The 20,515-nt window shown below is 40.5% G+C and overlaps 1 pseudogene; it reads left to right on the forward strand.

Moving 5' to 3' along the window:
* Positions 1-17,752, forward strand: part of LOC112307278 (serine/arginine-rich splicing factor 3-like) — a 76,371-nt pseudogene extending 58,619 nt beyond the window's left edge.
* Positions 17,753-20,515: the final 2,763 nt, after the last annotated feature.

Raw genomic sequence — 20,515 nt, forward strand, 5'->3', positions numbered from 1 at the left:
AGGACTAGAATGAGTTTGAGAAGGAGTATTAGAGAATCATGCAGCTATGACTACCTCCATTTGAAACATACTCATGGATATGAAGGACTCTGCTGTTAACAACCTGACTGATAATTACAACTCACAAAGCATAAAGTAAAGAATAAATGAAGTAGTTTCCAACATAAAACAAAGAAAAGGATTCTTTGATATTTATATGCCTAAACCAACCTCCTGGCTGCCTAGTATTCTGGTCTTAGGGAGGCATTTATTGTTTTTATTCTTTTCACTTTTTTCAGTATCATAGCTTGTGTTGCATACAATATGCCACCTTATGTGTATCTTCAATTAAACGTGTTCCTAAGCCCTCTTACCAGACAGTCTAATGCTAAGCTACGTGCTCAACAGCAAAATGAGTACTTTCATATGAAACTAATCTCAGAAATTAGATACTTTAGGCTAACAGTGGAGGGAATGATGGGGAATTCAAGAGCTGGAAAATTTTAGTTTTAGGTAATAGTCAATTAGTTTAGTAATCAATGCATATAAAAACTATTGTTTTGGGAACTGAAGGTATGACCCACCCTGACTCTAGGAGATCACAAGTAGTTCCACCTTTGTGCCCCAGGAGGGCTGCAAGCAGTCAAGATGCTATCTGAGCCATTGTGCTCCAGGATGAGATGACCACCACCCAAGATACATATAAAGGTCAACAGATGAAAGAATGTTGCAGCTTTTTATCTGATTAACTTTTCCCTGAATTCCAAACCCCTTACCTACACTTTTCATCTCATAAAAAGGGTCAGTTCGAAATGGAATATAAGATGGCCTGTTAGGGTACATAACCTGCTTGTCTTCTCAAATCACTAGCAATCTGAATAAAGTGCCCATGAAGACTTAATCCTGCCTCTGCTTATTGGTTCTGGTAGTGACAGGCAGTATGAACATTGGCTTTTTCTGTTTCAAGCTCAATTCTACCTCTAGACTGCTGGTCTGACCCTTGTTGTCCCACAGGCCCCAGAGCTCCCTCTATCACCGATTTTCCTGTGTTCTGCTAGCTGACTAACTGTCCCCCTGTGAGGCTGCATACTCCAGAAATAGAGCCCCTGCATTTGGTCACTGCATTCTCAGCATCTAGCAGAGTCATGTGGCCCATTATTAAATAGACATCTACAAAATATTTGATGACTAACTTAAAAAACAGTCTATAAATCTGTGCATTTCCAGAAAGGCAACAGAATACAGGCTTTTAAAGATTCTACGGAGACCCAAGATGGCAGAGGAGTAAGTGCAAGCTATACTAACTCCCTTCCAGGGCCAACTGAAATTGCAACTAAATTAAAGAAAAATCATCCTGAATAACCAACTGAACACTAGGTGGAAAGAAGCCTTATAACCAAGGGCATATGGAAGAAACCACTTTACCACAAGACTGGAAGGGAGTGTAGAGGCACAAGAAGGCTGACTGTACTCCTACAAGGGGCAGCCGAAGTTCTGAAGGGATATTTCAGTGGCCAGGGAGGTAACCAAAGAGAAGTGTGGGGTCTAAACCCCAAGCTGGGCTCCCAGGCTAGAACACCAGCCTCAGGAAAATAAACTAAATAACATCTGACTGAAAAGTAGCAGGGTTTCTGCCCACCAGGGACAGATGGCTAGAGATGCAGAGAGCCTCTGAAAGGGCCAATGCACAAAATTTCATTTGCAGCCACTTACCCTGGGCTCTGGCAGAGGGAGGGCAGAGTGAACTAGAGATGCTTGAGTACAGTCTGCGGTTGGTGTCTCTGGGGAGAGAACTGAAGGAACAACCACCAATGTCCCTGGTCATTCCCTGGGGGCTGAGTCATTCCCCATACAGCAGGAGCCATGTTTCTCAGAGAACTCCCCTCCAAGCAACATCAGTCTGAGGGAAAGCAATAGCCTCACCCACAGGAATCCCACTTGACCCTCCCTGTGGAGCCAAAACCAGGCTACCAAGTACAACTGGAGGCTATGGTATTGATTAAGGCTAACAGTAAAGGAGATTCTCCAGTAATCTCTAGAGAATCTGGAATTTAGCTGACCCTTGCTCGAGCCCAATGCTAATAAAAGCCAGCCTTGATGCACAGCCTGGTTCTTTCTGAACACACCCACACCCACCAAAGGGGGCCACAAGCTGTGGATTACTGATAGCTTCAAACAAATTGCCAAGGGCAATTTCCAAGCAACGTCTGACAAAGTGCTGCACGAGAGCCTTTGCAGATCTATCTAATACATAGAAACAAATGCACAAAAAAGGAGTCAAAATAGGCAGACAAAGAAACCAGCCCCAAATAAAAGAACAAGAGAATTCTCCAGAAGAACTAAATGAAATGGAGGCAAGCAATTTATCAGATATAGAGTTTAGAGTAATGATTATAAGGATACTCAACAACATGAAAAAAGATGAAGAAACCATTAAGAAAGATGAGTTGGAAATAAAGAATGCAATATTTGAAATAAATAATACACTATAAGGAATAAACTGTAGGTTAGATGAAGCAGAGGATTGGATCAGTAATTTGGAAGACAAAGTAGAAAAAGTACCCAGGAAGAACAGCAAAAAGAAAAAAGAATTTTAAAAAATGAAGAGAGGTTAAGAAGCCATTGGGACAATATGAAGTGTAACAACACCCACATCTTGGGAAGAAGAAGAGAGTAAACAGAGGACTGAGAACCCATTGAAGATATAATGACTGAAATCTTTCTTAATCTAGTAAAGGAAAAAGTCACACAAGACTAGGAAGCACAGAAATTCCCAAACAAGATGAATCCAAAGAGGCCTACACCAAGACACATCATAATTAAAATGGTAAAGCTTAAAGACAAGGAGAGAATTTCTTTCTTTTTTTTTTAATTTTTTATTTTTTTAAATATATTTATTGATTATGCTATTACAGTTGTCCCATTTCCCCCCCCCCCCCACTCCACTCCATCCTGACCACCCCCCTACCTCCCACATTCCCCCATCATAGTTCATGTCCATGGGTCATACTTATAAGTTCTTTGGCTTCTACATTTCCTACACTATTTTTACCCTCCCCCTGTCTATTTTCCACCTATCATCTATGCTACTTATTCTCTGTACCTTTCCCCCCTCTCCCCCTCCCACCCCCTTATTGACAACCCTCATGTTCTAGTTGTTTGCCTAGTTTGCTCTTGTTTTTGTTTTATGTGTGGTCGTTAATAACTGTGAGTTTGCTGTCATTTTTACTGTTCCTATTTTTGATCTTCTTTTTCTTAGGTAACTCCCTTTAACATTTCATATAATAAGGCTTGGTGATGATGAGCTTCTTTAACTTGACCTTATCTGAGAAGCACTTTATCTTCCCTTCCATTCTAAATGATAGCTTTGCTGGATACAGTAATCTTGGATGTAGGTCCTTGCGTTTAATCTTGGGTAATGTAATTATGATGTGCCTTGGTGTGTTCCTCCTTGGGTCCAGCTTCTTTGGGACTCTCTGAGCTTCCTGGACTTCCCGGAAGTCTATTTCCTTTGCCAGATCGGGGAAGTTCTCCATTATTTGTTCAAATAAGTTTTCAATTTTTTGTTCTTCCTCTTCTCCTTCTGGCACCCCTAGAATTCGGATGTTGGAACGTTTCAAGGTGTCCTGGAGGTTCCTAGGCCTCTCCTCATTTTTCCAAGTTCTTGTTTCTTCATTCTTTTCTGGTTGGATGTTTCTTTCTTCTTTCTGGTCCATACCATTGATTTGAGTCCCAGTTTCCTTCTCATCACTATTGGTTCCCTGTACATTTTCCTTTGTTTCTCTTAGCATAGGCTTCATTTTTTCATCTGTTTTTCGAACAGATTCAACCAAGTCTGTGAGCATATTGATAACCAGTGCTTTGAACTGTGCATCCGATAGGTTGGCTATCTCTTCCTCGCTTAATTGTATTTTTTCTGGAGCTTTGAAGTGTTCTGTCATTTGGGCCATTTTTTTTTGTTTGTTTGTTTGTCTTGGCGCCTCTGTTACTTTAAGGGGAGGAGCCATAGGTGTTCACCAGGGCGGGGTAATGCTGGTCGCTGAGCTGTGACGCTGTACGTGGGGGAGGGGCCAAGAGGGAGCAATGGCGCCCGCCTCGCTCTCCTCCGGATTTCAATCTTTCACTCCGATACCCACAATCAAACTGGGCCATTCTGGTGCTGGGTCCTGAGTAAGTGGGCCTGTGCACACCCTAAGCCCCTGTGGGTCTCTCCAACAACCTCTCCTGTGAGGCTGGAAGTCTCTCCTGCTGCCGCCCCAACCCCCAGGGGCGCTTTCAATCAGAGGTTTGAGGCTTTATTTCCCTGAGCTGGAGCCCTGGGTTGCGCGGTCTGCTTCATCAGATTTATCTGTGGGCGAATGTGGTGCCGCAAGGTGCTACCCGCCACTCTGTCTGCCCCACTCTCCACCACTCTGAGTCCGGCCCTCTGGGTTTATCTGTGTAAATGTGGGGCCGCAGGGTCTGCTAGTGCTAGGACTTCCTGTGCCATTTGTCCCACACTCCGCCAGTCTCAGTCCCGCCACAGCCACGGGAGTCCTCTCCACCCCGGTGCCCATCTCCGCCCCTCCTACCAGTCTGGATGAATGTTATTTTCTCTTTCTTTGGTGTCAGTCTCCCTTGCTGTTCGATTCTCTGTCAGTTCTGGTTGTGCGAGGAGGTGCAGTGTGTCTACCTACGTCGCCATCTTGGTTCCTCGAGAATCGATTTCTCAACAGAAATATTTCAGGTCAGAAGGGATTGGTATAAAATATTCAAAGTGGTGAAAAGCAAGGACCTGTAGGTAACCAAGGCTATCACTTAAAAATGCAGGAGAAAAAAAGAGCTTCACAGACAAGAAAAAACTAAAGGAGTTTGTTAACACCAAACCAGTACCTCAACAAATATTAAAGGGCTTGCTTTAAGAAGGAGGAGGAGGAGGAAGAGGAGAAGAAATAAAAGAAGAAAAAAGAAGAAAATAGTTTTAAAAAGTGACAATAAATATGTATCTATCAATAATCACCTTAAATGCAAATGGCTTAAATGCTCCAACCAAAATACACAGGGTAGCTGAATGGTAAGAAAACAAGACCCAAATATATTCTGTCTCCAAGAGACCTATCTCAAATTGAAAGATACACACAGACTAAAAGTAAAGGGATGAAAAAGATATTTCAAATGTAAATGGAGAGGAAAAAAGCTGGGGTAGCAATACTTATGTCTGACAAAATAAACTTTAAAACTAAGGCTATAGTCAAGGAAGGGCACTATATAATGACAATGAGAACAATCCAACAAGATGATAAGACCTTAGTAAACCTTTACACACCCAACATAGGAGCACCTAAATATGTAAAGCAAATCTTGATGGATATAAAGGGAGAGACTGACAGAAATGCAGTCATAGAAGAGGAATTTTAACACCCCATTGACTTCAATGGATAGATCTTCCAGACAGAAAATCAACAAGGAGACAGCAGCCTTAAACAACACACTGCATCAAGTGGATTTAATTGATATCTTCAGAGCATTTCATCCCAAAGCAGCAGGATATACATACTTTTCAAGTGGACATGGAAATGTTTTCTAGGATAGACCACATATTTGGACACAAAACAAGTCTCAACAAGTTTAGAAAGTTTAGGAAGATTGAAACCATATCAAGCAATTTCTCTGGTCACAATGCTATGAAACTAGGTATCAACCACAACAACAATGAAAACACACAAAGACATGGAAGCCAAGTAACATGTTATTAAACAATGACTGGATCAACAATGAAATCAAAAAGAAATCAAAAGATACCTTGAAACAAAAGAAAATGATAACACAACAACCCAAAATCTGTGGGACACTGGGAAAGCAGTCCTAAAAGGGAAATTCATAGACTTACAGGCCTATATCAGAAAAAAAAAAAAACAAGAAAAAGCTCAAATAAACAGTCTAACTCTACAGTTAAAGGAACTTGAAAAAGAACAACAAACAGCCCAAAGTGAGTAGAAGGGAGGAAATAATGAACATCAGAGCAGAAATAAATGAAATAGAGTCTATAAAACAATACCAGAGATCAATGAATCCAAGAGCTGTTTCTTTGAAAAGATAAAAAAGATTAACAAACCTTTAACCAGACTTATCAAGAAAAAAATAGGACCCAAATAAATAAAATCAGAAATTAAATAGAAGAAATAACAGGTGACACCAAAGAAATACAATGGATTGTAAGAAAATATGAACAACGATATGCCAACAAATTCGGTGATGTTGGGATCCACTTTGTGTGGTACTGGAGACTGTAGCCCCACAGGAGCGAGGCCTTGAAAGAGGCCTGTAAGTCTTGACTGGAATGCCCTGAATGCAGGTGGCAGTCATGACCCAATACTAACACTGAGGGTTCCTGTGGGAAATCAGGCCTGAAGAATACATTGTACCCTTTGAAGCTTGCTTTGCTTTGCTATAGCCCTCTTGATATAAACCAGATGTTTAAGCTCAAGGCATAAGGAGTGAACTCCTTACCTCATGAAACATGCCTTAACAACCATTTGGTGTCAGCCTGTCTAACAGACCCTGACCTGAGGCAGATCTCTGTTTCTTCAATTGTCATCTATAGATAATATCAGTTTTCTATGACTATAGCCTTTCGACATTGATTTATAAGCTATGCATGTATGCTCTATGCCCCTGCACAAACCTATCCCAATAAAGCCATTTCAGAGAAGGGCTTGGGGCATTCTCCACCAGAAGGAATCTCCACCCCCTTTCCCACTGGAACAACAGATTATGTCCAGGATGACTCATTCTCATTCGTGGCCGGGGGAGCTCTGTAGGATGGGGCATCCCACAGGACAACCTAGATGAAATGGATAAATTCCTAGAAACATATAGTCTTCCAAAATTAAATCAGGAAGTATCAGAGAATCTGAATAGACAGATTACACCTAGTTAAGTTGAAGCGGTAATCAAAAAACTCCCAACAACAAAAAGCCTGGACTGGATGGCTTCATGGGTGAATTTTACCAAACATTCCAAGACGGACTAAATTCTCTTCTTCCCAAACTATTCCAAAAAATTCAAAGTAGGAAAGACTCCCTAGCTCATTTTATGAGGTCAGCATTATCCTAATTCCAAAACCAGATAAAGATACTATTAAAAAAAAAAACAGAAAGAAAAGAAAGAAAGTCAATATCCCTGATGAACATAGGTGCAAAAATCCTGAACAAGACTTCTGGCCAAGATGAAGGTGTAGGTAGACACACTGTGCCTCCTCGCACAACCAAAAGAAGGACAACAACAATTTAAAAACAAGAAACAACCTGAACTGACAGAAAATTGAACTATATGGAAGTCTGACAACCAAGGAGATAAAGAAGACACATTCATCCAGACCGGTAGGAGGGGCGGAGATCGTCAGCCTGGCGAAGAGGACTCATGGCAAGGTGGTGGCTGGAGGGCTGGGGTGAACAATGCTGAAGCTGGCAGCAAGGCAGCACCTGGCAGACCCAGCAACCGACTGCGCAACCCAGGGTGCCAGCATGAGGAAATAAAGCCTTAAATCACTGATTGAAAACACCTGTGGGGGATGAGGCAGCAGCAGGAGAAACTCCCAGCCTCACAGGAGAGTGTGTTAGAGAGACCCACAGGGTCCTAGAATTTACACAAACCCACCCACCCATCCAGGAAATCAGCACCAGAAGGGCCCAATTAGATTGTGGGTAGGGAAGGGAGTGACTGAAAACCAGCAGAGAGCTGAGCAAGAGCCATTGCTCCCTCTCAAACCCCTCCCCCACATACAGCATCACAGCACAGCAACATGGGTTGCCCCGCCCTGGGGAATACCTAAGGCTCCACCCCTTTATGTAACAGGCGCGCCAAGAACAACAACAACAACAACAAAAAATGGCTCAAATGAAAGAATGGATCAAAGCTCCAGAACAAATACAACTAAGTGATGAAGAGATAGCCAACCTATCAGATGCACAGTTCAAAACACTGGTAATCAGGATGCTCACAGAATTGGTTGAATATGGTCACAAATTAGATGAAAAAGGGAAGGCTATGTTAAGTGAAATAAAGGAAAATATACAGGGAACCAATAGTGACGGGAAGGAAACTGGGACTCAAATCAATGGTGTGGACCAGAAGGAAGAAAGAAACATTCAACCAGAAAAGAATGAAGAAACAAGAATTCAAAAAAAATGAGAAGAGTCTTAGGAACCTCCAGGACATCTTTAAACCTTCCAACATCCTGATCATAGGGGTGCCAGAAGGAGAAGAGGAAGAGCAACAAATTGAAAACTTATTTGAACAAATAATGAAGGAGAACTTTCCTGATCTGGCAAAGGAAATAGACTTCCAGGAAGTCCAGGAAGCTCAGAGAGTCCCAAAGAAGCTGGACCCAAGGAGGGATACACCAAGGTGCATTATAATTACATTACCCAAGATTAAAAATAAGGAGAAAATCTTAGAAGCAGCAAGAGAAAAGGACACAGTTACCTACAAAGGAGTTCCCATAAGACTGTCAGCTGATTTTTCCAAAGAGACCTTACAGGCAAGAAGGGGCTGGCAAGAAGTATTCCAAGTCATGAAAGGCAAGGGCCTACATCCAAGATTGCTCTATCCAGCAAAGCTTTCATTTAGAATGGAAGGGCAGTGTTTCTCAGATAAGGTAAAGTTAAAGGATTTCATCATCACCAAGGCCTTATTATAGGAAATGTTAAAGGGACTAATCTAAGAAAAAGATATGAACAGTAAAATGACAACAAACTCACAGCTATCAACAACTGAACCTAAGAAAAACAAAAACTAAGCAACCAACTAGAACAGGACCAGAACCACAGAAATGAAGATCACATGGAGGGTTATCAACAGGGGAGTGAGAGGGGGAGAGAGGGGGAAAAGGTATGGAGAATAAGTAGCATAAATGGTAGGTAGAAAATAGACAGGGGGAGGGTAAGAATAGTATAGGAAATGTAGAAGCCAAAGAACTTATAAGTATGACCCATGGACATGAACTATAGGGGGGAAATGTGGGTGGGAGGGGGTGTGCAGGGCGGAGGGCAGTGAAGGGGGAGAATGGGGCAATTGTAATAGCATAATCAATAAAATATAGTTTTAAAAAATCCTCAACAAAATATTAGCAAACCAAATACAGCAATACATCAAAAAGATCATACACCATCATCAAGTAAGATTTATTCAGGGAATGCAAGGTTGGCACAACATTCTCAAATTTAAAAATGTGACACATTACATTAAAAAATGAAGGATAAAAACCACATGATCATATCAATAGATGCAGGAAGAGCATTTGATAAAATCCAACACCCATTTACGATAAAAACCCTCAGCAAAGTGGGAATAGAGGGAGCATTCCTCAACATAATAATGGCCATATATGAGAAACCCACTGCCAGCGTCATACTCAATGGGCAAAAAATACAAGTGTTTCCCTTAAAATCCCTTAAGGAACAAGACAGAGATGTTCATTTTCACCTCTCTTATTCAATATGTCTAGTACTATGGTACTAGAATTCTAGCCATAACAATCAGACAAGAAGACATGAAAGGCATCCAAATTACAAAAGAAGAAGTAAAACTGTCTTTACTTGCAGATGACATGATATTATACATAAAGAAACCTAAAGTTCCACCAAGAATTGGATCTGATAAATTAATTTGGCAAAGTAGCAAGATACAAAATTAATATCCAAAGATCAGTTGTAATTTTATATGCTAATAATGAACTATAAGAAATGGAAATTAAGAAAACAATCTCATTCACAATTGCTTCAAAAAGAATAAAATACCTACGAATAAGTCTAACCAAGGATGTAAGAGTTGTACTCAGAAAACTATAAGCCAATGAAGAAATAAATTGAAGATACAAATAAGTGGAAGTACATACCATGTTAATGGATAGGAAGAATTAACACCATTAAAATGTCCATGCTACCCAGAGTAATCTATAGATTCAATACAATTCTTATCAAGATACCAATGACATACTTCACAGAACTAGAACAAATATTTCAAAATGTATATGGAACCACAAAAGTTCCTGTATGGCAACAGCAATAAAAGAAAGGAAGAACAAAGTTGGAAGAATCACACTACCTATTATTGAACTATACCATAAGGCCATAGTAATCAAAACAACATGGTAATGGAATAAAGTCAGACACATAGATCAGTGGAACAGAATAGACAGCACAGAAATAAACCCATGCCTTTATGGTCAATTAATATTTGACAAAGGAAGCAAGCACATAGAATGAGCTAAATATATTTTATGAAATAAATGGTGTTGGGAAAATTGGACACATGATGCAGAAAAATGAAACTAGATCACATTCTTTCACCAAACACAAGAGTAAATTCAAAACAGAAAAAAGACTTAAATGTTAAACCCCAAACTATAAGAATCCTAGAAAAGATTCCATCCAAAGGAGTCATAGGTAGATATGTTTTGCTTCCTTGCACAACCAAAAGAAGGATAACAACCAATTTAAAAACAAAAACAACCAGAACTGCCAGAAAATCAAACTGTATGGAAGTCTGACAACCAAGAAGTTAAAAAAGCAACATTCATCCAGACAGGTAGGAGGTGCAAAGATGGGCAGCCAGGGCAGAGAGGATGCATGGCAAGGCAACAGACCCAGCAGGCGAGGTGGCTGGCAGACCAGGCCATCCCACATTTGCAAGCAGATAAACTGGAGGAACAACTGGGGAGTGGGATAGATCACATAACCCAGGGGTCCAGAATGGTGAAATAAAGCCTCAAAACCTCTGGCTGTAAAAATCTGTGAGGGTTACAGTGGTGGGAGAAACTACCAGTCTCACAGGAGAGTCCTTTGGAGGGGCCCATGGAATCCTAGAATGTACACAGGCTCAACTACCTGGGAATCAGCGCCAAGGCAGCACCTGAAAGGGTACAATTCTCTTGTGGGAAGCAGGGAAAGTGACTGAAAGCAGGGCAAGAGCAGAGCAAGCACTATCATTCCCTCTCTGACCCCTCTGCCACATACAGCACCACAACACAGCCAAGTGAGTTGCCCTGCCCCAGTGAGTACCTAAGGCTCAACCCCTTACAACATAACAGGTGCGCCAAGACAAAGAAATATGGCCCAAATGAAAGAACAGAGCAAAACTCCAAAAAAGAACTAAGATGAGAAGATAGCCAACTTATCAAATACAAAGTTCAAAATACCAGTCATCAGGATGCTCACAGAAATTACTGAGTACAGCCACAAAATAAATGAAGAATTGAAGTCTATACAAAGTTAAATAATGAAAAATACACAGGAAACCAACAGTAAAGGGAAGGAAACTGGGACTCAAATCAATGATTTGGAAAAAAAAAAAAAAAGGAAAAAATAAACATTCAACCAGAACAGAATGAAGAAACAAGAATTCAAAAAAATGAGGAGAGGCTGAGGAACCTCCTGGATAACTTTAAACGTTTCAACATCTGAAGCATAGGGGTGCCAGAAGGAGAAGAGGAAGAGCAACAAATTGAAAACTTATTTGAACAAATAATGAAGGAAAACTTCCCCAATCTGGCAAAGGAACTAGACATACAAGTCCAGGAAGCTCAGAGAGTCCCAAACAAGTTGGACCCGAAGAGGAACATGCCAAGATATATCATAATTTAGTTACCCAAAATTAAAGATAACGAGAGAATCTTAGAAGCAGCAAGAGGAAAGGAGAGAGTTACCTACAAAGGGGTTCCCATTAGACTACCAGCTGCTTTCTCAAAAGAAAGCTTGCAGGCAAGAAGGGACTGGCAAGAAGTATTCAAAGTCATGAAAAGCAAGGGCCTACATCCAAGATGACTCTATCCAGCAAAACTATAATTTAGAATGGAAGGGCAGATAAAGTGCTTCCCAGATAAAGTCATGATAAAGGTGTTCATCATCACCAAACCCTTATTATATGAAATGTTAAAGGGACTTACCTAAGAAAAAGAATATCAAACTCACAACTATCAAAAACTGTACCTAAAAAGAAAAACAAAAAACAGAAACAAACTAAGCAAGCAACTGGAACAGAATAGCATCACAGAAATGGAGATCACATGGAGGCTTATCAGCGGGGAGCAGAAGAATGAGAATAGGGAGAAAAGGTACAGGGAATAAGAAGCATAAATGGTAGGTAGAAAATAGGGGGAAGTTAAGAATAGTATAGGATATGGAGAAGCAAAGAATTTATATGTATAACCCATGGACATGAAAGGGCAGGGAATACTGGAGGGAATGGGGGGTACTGAGTAGAGGGGCATAAAGGGGAGAAAAAATAGAACAACTGTAATAGCATAATCAATAAAATATACTTTAAAATAAATAAATAAAATGAAGCACTCTGCTTAAAAAGAAATCCTAGAAGAAAATATAGGCAGTAAAATTCGGACATCGCTTGTAGCAATATTGTATCTGATATATCTCCTCAGGCAAGGAAAACAAAAGAAAAAGTAAACAGGTGGGACTACATCAAACTAAAAATTTTAAGCAAAACAAGGGAAAGCATCAACAGAATAAAAATAACCCACAGAATGGGAAAACACATTCTCCAATGAAATATCTGATAGGGGGTTAATAGCCAAAATTTATAAAGAACTTATGAAACCTAACACCAAGAAAAAAACAATCCAATTAAAAAATGGGCAAAGAACCTGAATAGACACTTCTCCAAACAGGACATAGACATATGAAAACATGCTGAACATCACTAATCATCAGAGAAATGCAAATTAAAACCACAATGAGTTATCCCCTCACACCTGTCAGAATGGTCATCATTAATAAATCAACAAACAGCAAGTGCTGGCAAGGATGTGGAGAAAGGGAAACTCTTTTGTACTATTAGTGGGAATGTAGACAGTAGAAAGCAATATGGAGATACCTCAAAAAAATTAAAACGGATCTGCTTTTTGACCCAGCACTCCTACTTGTGGGAATATACCTGAAGAAAGCCAGAACACTAATTTGAAAGACCATAAGCACCCCTATGTTCATTGCAGCATTATTTACAATCTTTAAGATATGGAAGTAGCCCAAGTGTCCATCAATAATATGAGTGGATAAAACAACTATGGGACATTGACACAATGGAATGCTACTAAGTCTTGAAAAAGAAGAAAATTTTATGCTTTGTGACAGCGTGGATGGACCTGGAGAATAAGGATGGACCTCACACTAAGTGAAATAAGCCAGTCAGAAAAGGACAAATACCATATGATTTCATTCATATGTGGAATATAATGGACAAAATTAACTAACAAGGAAAATAGGGTCAGACTCATAGATGGAGAGCACATGACAGCTGGTGGGAGGGGGAGGTTAGGGGGTGGAGGTATTGAGCAAAAAGGAAAAAGGAGTCATGGACATGGACAGTAGTGTGGGGATTGCAGGGTGGGGGTATAAGGGGGATAAATGGTAATGGAAAAAATACAAAAAAAAATTTGCTTTCTAAATAAATAAATAAAGATTCTACTATATTTCTGCTGCTCCACTCTTGAGTTTCAATAGGTCATTTTCTCTTATACCCTAATAAGCATACAGGAAGATCTCTTCTGGCAAAGAAGTAAGGAAAGGGGATCTATTTATCCTTTGGGGTACATTATTAAGTTGTCTTAATTGTTATTCTATCAATATTGGGAGCACTTTCTAAATATACTCTAAATATAGGTAAAAAAGCTTTTCCCTTCAACCTGCTAGATAAAGGGGTGGGCATTGGTACCCCATCATGCGTTGAGACAAAATTATCTGGGTGGACTCCATGAGAATGGAGTGTTAGCTAACACACCAATTCTGGACAAAAGGTGGCAGAATCTGGGAGGTTAAAAAGTGTCCTGGAGAAGTCATTCAGCTAAAAAGGGGTTTAACAACATCACTCAGACTTTTCAATGATGAATGTCCCATGGTTTCATGTGAGAGTGATTATAAACTTTAGAGCAACACATCAGGCCCAGAGACTGTATGGAGACTTTGTAGTCAGAGGTTTTTGCTTCACACCTAACAAGTTCGGCCTCAATATGTAGCTCTTCATCATGCAAATGAAAACTTGTGGTTGTATTACAACTAAAATTAGTGCAATTTAATTCATAGTGCTTGTCTCATTGTTTTATTAAGACCTCTGTTAGCTCTGGCAAGAACATTGATTCAATGGAAAAGAGACTCCATTTCCTGGGAAATTTCTAAACTTACTAGAACTGACTAGTCGCAGTTATGTGATGCCAAGGGGAGGACGTGGCTGTCATTCACCTTCCTGGCAGCCCAAACTCACTGAATTGGATGAATTAAGACAAACAGTTGCTCTTCACTGTGTTTTGAAGGAAGGGTCTGTCTCTGGCTTTTTCCTCAATGACTCACCCCTTGCCATTGAGCCCTACAGAACCCAGACTTCAGATCCACTTAGGCTAGCCTTGGTATGAAGTAGAGCACCTAGCACTTCAAATCCAAGGGATTTATCCTGTTTAAATCCCATTTTGTCTAATATTTCTGGGATTGGTTCCTTTAAATGTGAAAGAAATTATTTACAACAACAGGGACCTCTGTGAAGCCCTCCCCATCTTATCACCCACCACCCATCCTACTCCCCAGAGTTACTGTGCCCACTTCCCTGTTACTCCACTGCTCCCCACTCACCTTCTTCCCACAACAGGGGGAATGTGACCATAGGGTGTGGGTATCTGTGCCATGGGTCCCACGGTCCAAACTGATGTTTGGCTTTGTGACTCACTCTTTTTGCTGCCACAGAGGAAAAGAACAATGACAACAAAACTTTTCTAAGGAGCTCTTTGCTTCCTTCTCTCTTTTCTGTGCCTGATGTGGGGATAAGGCCAGTCCAGGGCCCTATGGGAGCAGCCTCTGATGTGGAATCTAAACCAAGAGCTATCCCTCCCTCCCTTTCCTTAGAGTGTGTTTCCTTTCTGGATCTGTCTCTTCTCCTTTGTGAGAGGCATAATAATAGCACCTCCCTCATAAGAATGTGATGAGATTAATGGGGTAAAGTAAGCCACTTAAACATTTTATTTATTTATTTATTTATTTATTTATTTATTTATTTATTGCTTTTAGAGAGGCATGAAAGGAGAGAGAAAGAGAGGGAGAGAAATATCAATTGGTTACCTCTTGTGCGTATGCTACCTGACTGGGGACCAAACCCATAACCCAGGCATGTGCTTGACCAGGAATCAAACTGGTGATCTTTCAGTTTGCAAGAAAATGCCCAACCAACTGAGCCACATAGGTTAGAATGTAAAGTAAGTCACTGAAAGTCACAGAGTAAGCACTCTGTAATGTGAATTCCTGTCCCTGGTTACCTTTTTCAGGAAATTAGTCCCTCCAAGTGATTAACATAGAAGTTTCTAAATAATTATTAGAAATTTACAGAGGAAGAATCACCCATAATTGGGATCATCCTTCCATATTAATCGTTAGAAAGTTAGTTCTCCAAGAACCAAGGTTGTCAGGAGTAAATACAGTAATTTCTGAGCAGAAAACCAAGCAGCGACAAATCCTGCAGCGCCATCTACAGCCCATGAGGGTAGTTACAGGTGACAGGAGACGCAGGAAATGCAAAGGGACTTTTGAAGCTTCAGAACCCAAATCCCTTTAAAGGGACATAATCAATGTAGGTGAAAGAAAACTTCAGACTTCTTACTAAAAATGTACATATATATTAGATATAGATAGATGATAGAGATGATAGATAGGTAGATAGATAGATGATAGATAGATATGCATGAACATGTATGTAGGTATATTTGTGAATGTGTTTTAAAATGTTTTCAATGGAGAAGACCTGGCCTTGCATTGCCACTCAATCTCTGCCTGACCTTGGCCAATCACTAAACTTTCAGAAACTCAGCTTCCCTACTTGTGCAATGAGACCAACACCCCTTGCCTAGCAAGCTATTTTAATGATTCAGGGAGATAACGTATATAAAACACTTGCCACAGAGCCTGAGACAGAATTGTGGCAATAATAAGAAAAATATGATATCAACAGTTTGTTCATTTACCCATTTATTCAACAAACATGTTTTGAGCCAACTGTGCACCAGGAACTCACTGGAGGCTGGGAATAAAACAGTGAATTGGGAAGACCAGCCCCTTCCGTTCTTGGGTTGTCAGCTCATGTTCTGACTGAGACAGCACATGAAACATAGTCAGGGAAAGTGGGAAAAGTTGTGTCACAGAACCACTTATGAGCATTCTACCCAAGTTAATGTAATGGGCCCTGGGAAAGACTCAATATAAACATTCTCATACCTCTTATCTAGAGAAATACAAGCCCAGTGGAATTTGTTGGAACATTCTAACCAATATATGCATTAGCCAGGGAAGTGACTTTTAGAAATCACCTGTAAGTTAGTGTATTAGTTTTCGATTGCTACATAACAATGACCACATCACTACATAGCAGCTTAAGACAACACACACTTCTAGCTTCTCCAGGCTAGAAGCCCAGGCACACTGAGCTGGGTCCTTGCCTAGAGTCTCACAGGCCGCCATCAGGCCTGGGACTGGGTTCGCTACTGGGGAGGCTCCCTCGGGCTGCTGGCAGAGTTTGCTCCCTTGCAACTATAGGATTCCTCTCAGCTTGCCTCTTCAAAGCCAGAAAAGAAAATCAAGGCTAAAGCAACAGAGGCTTATACAACGTATAAGCAAACGCCATGTCCTGCGCATGCTCAAAAGGAAGGGCTTATGTAGAGGTGTGAACACAAGAAAAGGGATCATGGGGTGGGGGGGGGGCACTTAGGAGCTGTGCACCACAGTTGTCTCCACACCTAATTCCCAACAAGTATAAAGTAGTTCTCAAGTACATTTCAGAAAGCAAAACTAGGTCATTTCGTGGATGCCGGGCAGGGGACGGTATCTGTGGGAGCCAGGCGGAGGAAAGCAGAAGAGTAGTCTGATGGTGTGTGGATTTAAGCCACCGTGTCCCTGATTCAAGATCTCAAAAAACATCATGACTCCTGTCCATTGGATGGTAAGGTTTATGTAGGTAATCTTGGAAACAACGGTAACAAGACTGAAATGGAACGAGGTTTTGGCTATTGTGGACCACTCTGAAGTGTGTGGGTTGCTAGAAACCCTCCCGGCTTTGCTTTTGTTGAATTTGAAGATCCCGAGATGCAGTCGATGCTGTCGGAGGGCTAGATGGGAGAACACATGTGGCTGCCAGTAAGAGTGGAACTGTCGAATGGTGAAAAGAGAAGTCGAAATCGTGGCCCACCTCCCTCTTTGGGTCGCCACCCTCAAGATGATTATCAGAGGAGTTTTCTACCTCATCACAGATCTCCAAGACGGAGAGGCTTCTTGCCACAGCTGGAGCAGGTCCCTTCTAGAGATAGGAGAAGAGAAAGATCACTGTCTCGGGAGAGAAGTAACAAGCTGTCCCGGTCTTTCTCTAGGTCACGTAGGTGATCTAGGTCAAATGAAAGGAAATAGAAGACCAGTTTTCAAGAGGAGTGGTGTACAGGAAAGAACTTCATTTGACAGGAGTATGTACAGAAAATTCAAGTTTTGCTTGAGACTTCATAAGCTTGGTGCATTTTTAAGATGTTGTAGCTGTTCGCCTTTGTCTTGGAACAGTGCCATAAAGATGTAATTCTCTATGGTTTGAAATGGATCATGTGAGGCATGTAGTACCAAGAATTGTTACATTACAATGTTCCCTTAAGCAAAATTGGTTCTGCTTTGAACTTTAGTTTTGCATAGACTGATAATAAATCTCTCAACTCCTCCCAGCTAAAGTGCAATGTATAATATTATGGAAACTAAACTGGCAAAAATTGAACCTGAGACTTTCTATAGCTGGGATATAACATACAGCGGTGAAAGAACATGCAGCCTTCAAAAGCTGCTGTGAACACAAGCCAGCAAGTAAAAATTAAAGCTGCACCCTTAAACTAGACTAGAGGTTTAAAAAAATCTGACTAGTCTTTACACTGGGCAGAGGTGGTCCAGTTAGTGTAGAACTTAAGAAATTTCTAGAAAGTTAGTTTACCTTTCTTTGCTTTAGGTCATACATTTTTTACGTGATTACTGTATATTAATACATAGCTCTTTGTAACATTATTCATTTGGAAATTTGAGACTTCAAGATACCACTGTCCTGCCAGGTTAAGGGTACATTGTAGAACTGAACTTTGAGTTACTGTGCAAAAGTTTTTTTCATGCTGTCATTTGTAGTATGTTTTGTGAGAATCCTTGGGATTAAAGTTTTGGTTACATATTAAAAAAAAGAAAGAAAGCAAAACTAATCAAAGGTGTCCCATAATCTCAACACAATATTCTGCCATGGACACTCTGAAGACTAGCTAAGTACACTGCTCAACAGCCCGGGCATTTGCAATGTAATTCCCATGACTATATTAGGGAATTCTAGGGAGTTCAGAAAGAAAAGGGAAGGAAAAGGAGGGCGGGAGGGAAGGAGGAAAAAAATAAATAACAGGATGGATGATGCAATTCCTTAAAATTTACATTATTATACCTTATATATTAAGAAAAAAATCACATTTTGCAAATGAAAGTAAACCTACCAATCAACCATTTGCTGATTGATTTCCTAGGGGGGTGACTCCTGAATGTCTCAATGCCATCTGAGATCACTGTCAGGAACTAGTCACATGGCCTTAGCAACTCAGGCACAACCAGATGAGAGTCCCCTGTCTGAGCTCTACTCCCAGATGCATGAGAGTGATAAATTAGGACTGATTGATTGTGATACAAGAATGTAATTTTTCAATCTGCCACAATGTATTTGCATACATGGGCAACATGAAACATAAAAAGTGGAATCTTAAAAATATAGTTCTATTGATTTTAAGTAAGCATGTCATTTAAATGTGTTTAGCAGATCAACAACTAGAGAAAATAGTCTGGAAACTCACTTTTTCCTGTTATGCATACATATATATGTTATGTATACATATATGTGTTGCATATACATATGAGGACAGAGTCATCAACTCTTGACAAATGATGCTGCACAACTGTAGAAAAATTGGCACATTTATTTTCTTACCTCAAACAACACACACACACACACACACACACAAATGTATTCCAAATAGATTAAAGACCGAAATGTGAAAAGCAAACTATAAAATTTTTGGAAGAAAATATAGGGAACTACTTATGGGATGTCTAGATGGTGAAGGAACTGTTGAATAAGATATAAAGTCTGATTAACTTTATTACACTAAAAATAAATGGTTTTGTAAGACAGATTAAATAGTTAAAAGTCAAGCAATATATTAGAAAACATTTTTAATTCATCTGGCCAACTAAGCATTAATATTAAGAGTAGGTAAAGAACTCCTATAGAACAATAAGAAAATTTAAAAAAAAGAAACACTCAAGAGAAACAGGCCAAAAGTAGGATGACTCAACTCATGGAAAAGAAAACCAGATGGTCAAGAAATATGAAAATGTGGTCACCCTTTCTATTAATCAAGAAGTGCAAATTAAATATTGAAATGAGGTACCATTCATACACATCAGAGTTTACATCACCAAAGGAAAATGATGCTGTTATGGGATTTCTTTCTTTCAATGCTAATATAGTGCAGTGTGGTTTTGTAAAGCACAAGATACAAGATGGGGAAACACACAAGTTCACAGATCAGAAAGAGGTAAGAAGACCCTGGTCCCTCATCCTCCTACTGGTTCACAGAGATGCATGGAGCCAGGTCACTCTGTGGGACACATGGGATGGGCTTTCATTCTGGGGAGGAACATGAACCTGGGAGTGGTCTGAAAAACCAGCCATTCAAACCAGGAATCTAGGATCCAGTGGGGGTGCAGCCCTTCCTGCTAGGAAATGGGGAGGCTTCGATTCCACTAAACTCACCCAAAGTCACAACTGCCAACTCCTGAAGGGCCATAAGGAGAAAGGGGACATATCTAATTTACAACTGAAGAAGTTCTATCTCAGCACTGTGGGGAGAATGGACTAGAAAATCCAGGGAGATCGGGATACAAGTTTTGGAGGCTGCTGATGCCATCCTGGTAAGAGTGACAATGGCCTATACTGGTGGAGCAAAACTAGAATGTAGGAAGGTTCATGGCAGAAGAAACAGGAATGAATGAGACAGACCTGGAAAAAAGCAGACAAGCAGGCATCAAAGGCAATGTCTTGAGCTTTGAGCACAGGAGTAGGACTCACTGACAGAGGAAAACAAGAGGAGAATGAGTCGTGGGTGAAACAATGGTCACTTTCCATGGAAGATTTGTGAGTTTGATGGGCCATATGGCCACTCAGGTGGACATATCCAGAGGGATACATGAGCCTGGCCATTAAAAGATGAATCTGGGCTTAACAATGTCACCATGAACATCTTTCTTTGTGTCTTTCAACTCTGTCTTCACACTGTTGATTCAAGCTAAAGAGGCTTCTATGGTGATCTCAAAATTCTTGCCAGCAGTTGCTGGGGTTCCACATTTTGTTGACCACAGTCAGAAAGAAGGATGAGAGGGAGACTCTTTGTCCCAGCATTTCTGGCAAGCCCTTATTCTGATTAGTCTAGTTTAGGACACACACCCATCCCTGAACT

This window comes from Desmodus rotundus, chromosome 1 (genome assembly GCF_022682495.2).
Source record: "Desmodus rotundus isolate HL8 chromosome 1, HLdesRot8A.1, whole genome shotgun sequence".
In the NCBI taxonomy this organism is placed as follows: Eukaryota; Metazoa; Chordata; class Mammalia; order Chiroptera; family Phyllostomidae; genus Desmodus; species Desmodus rotundus.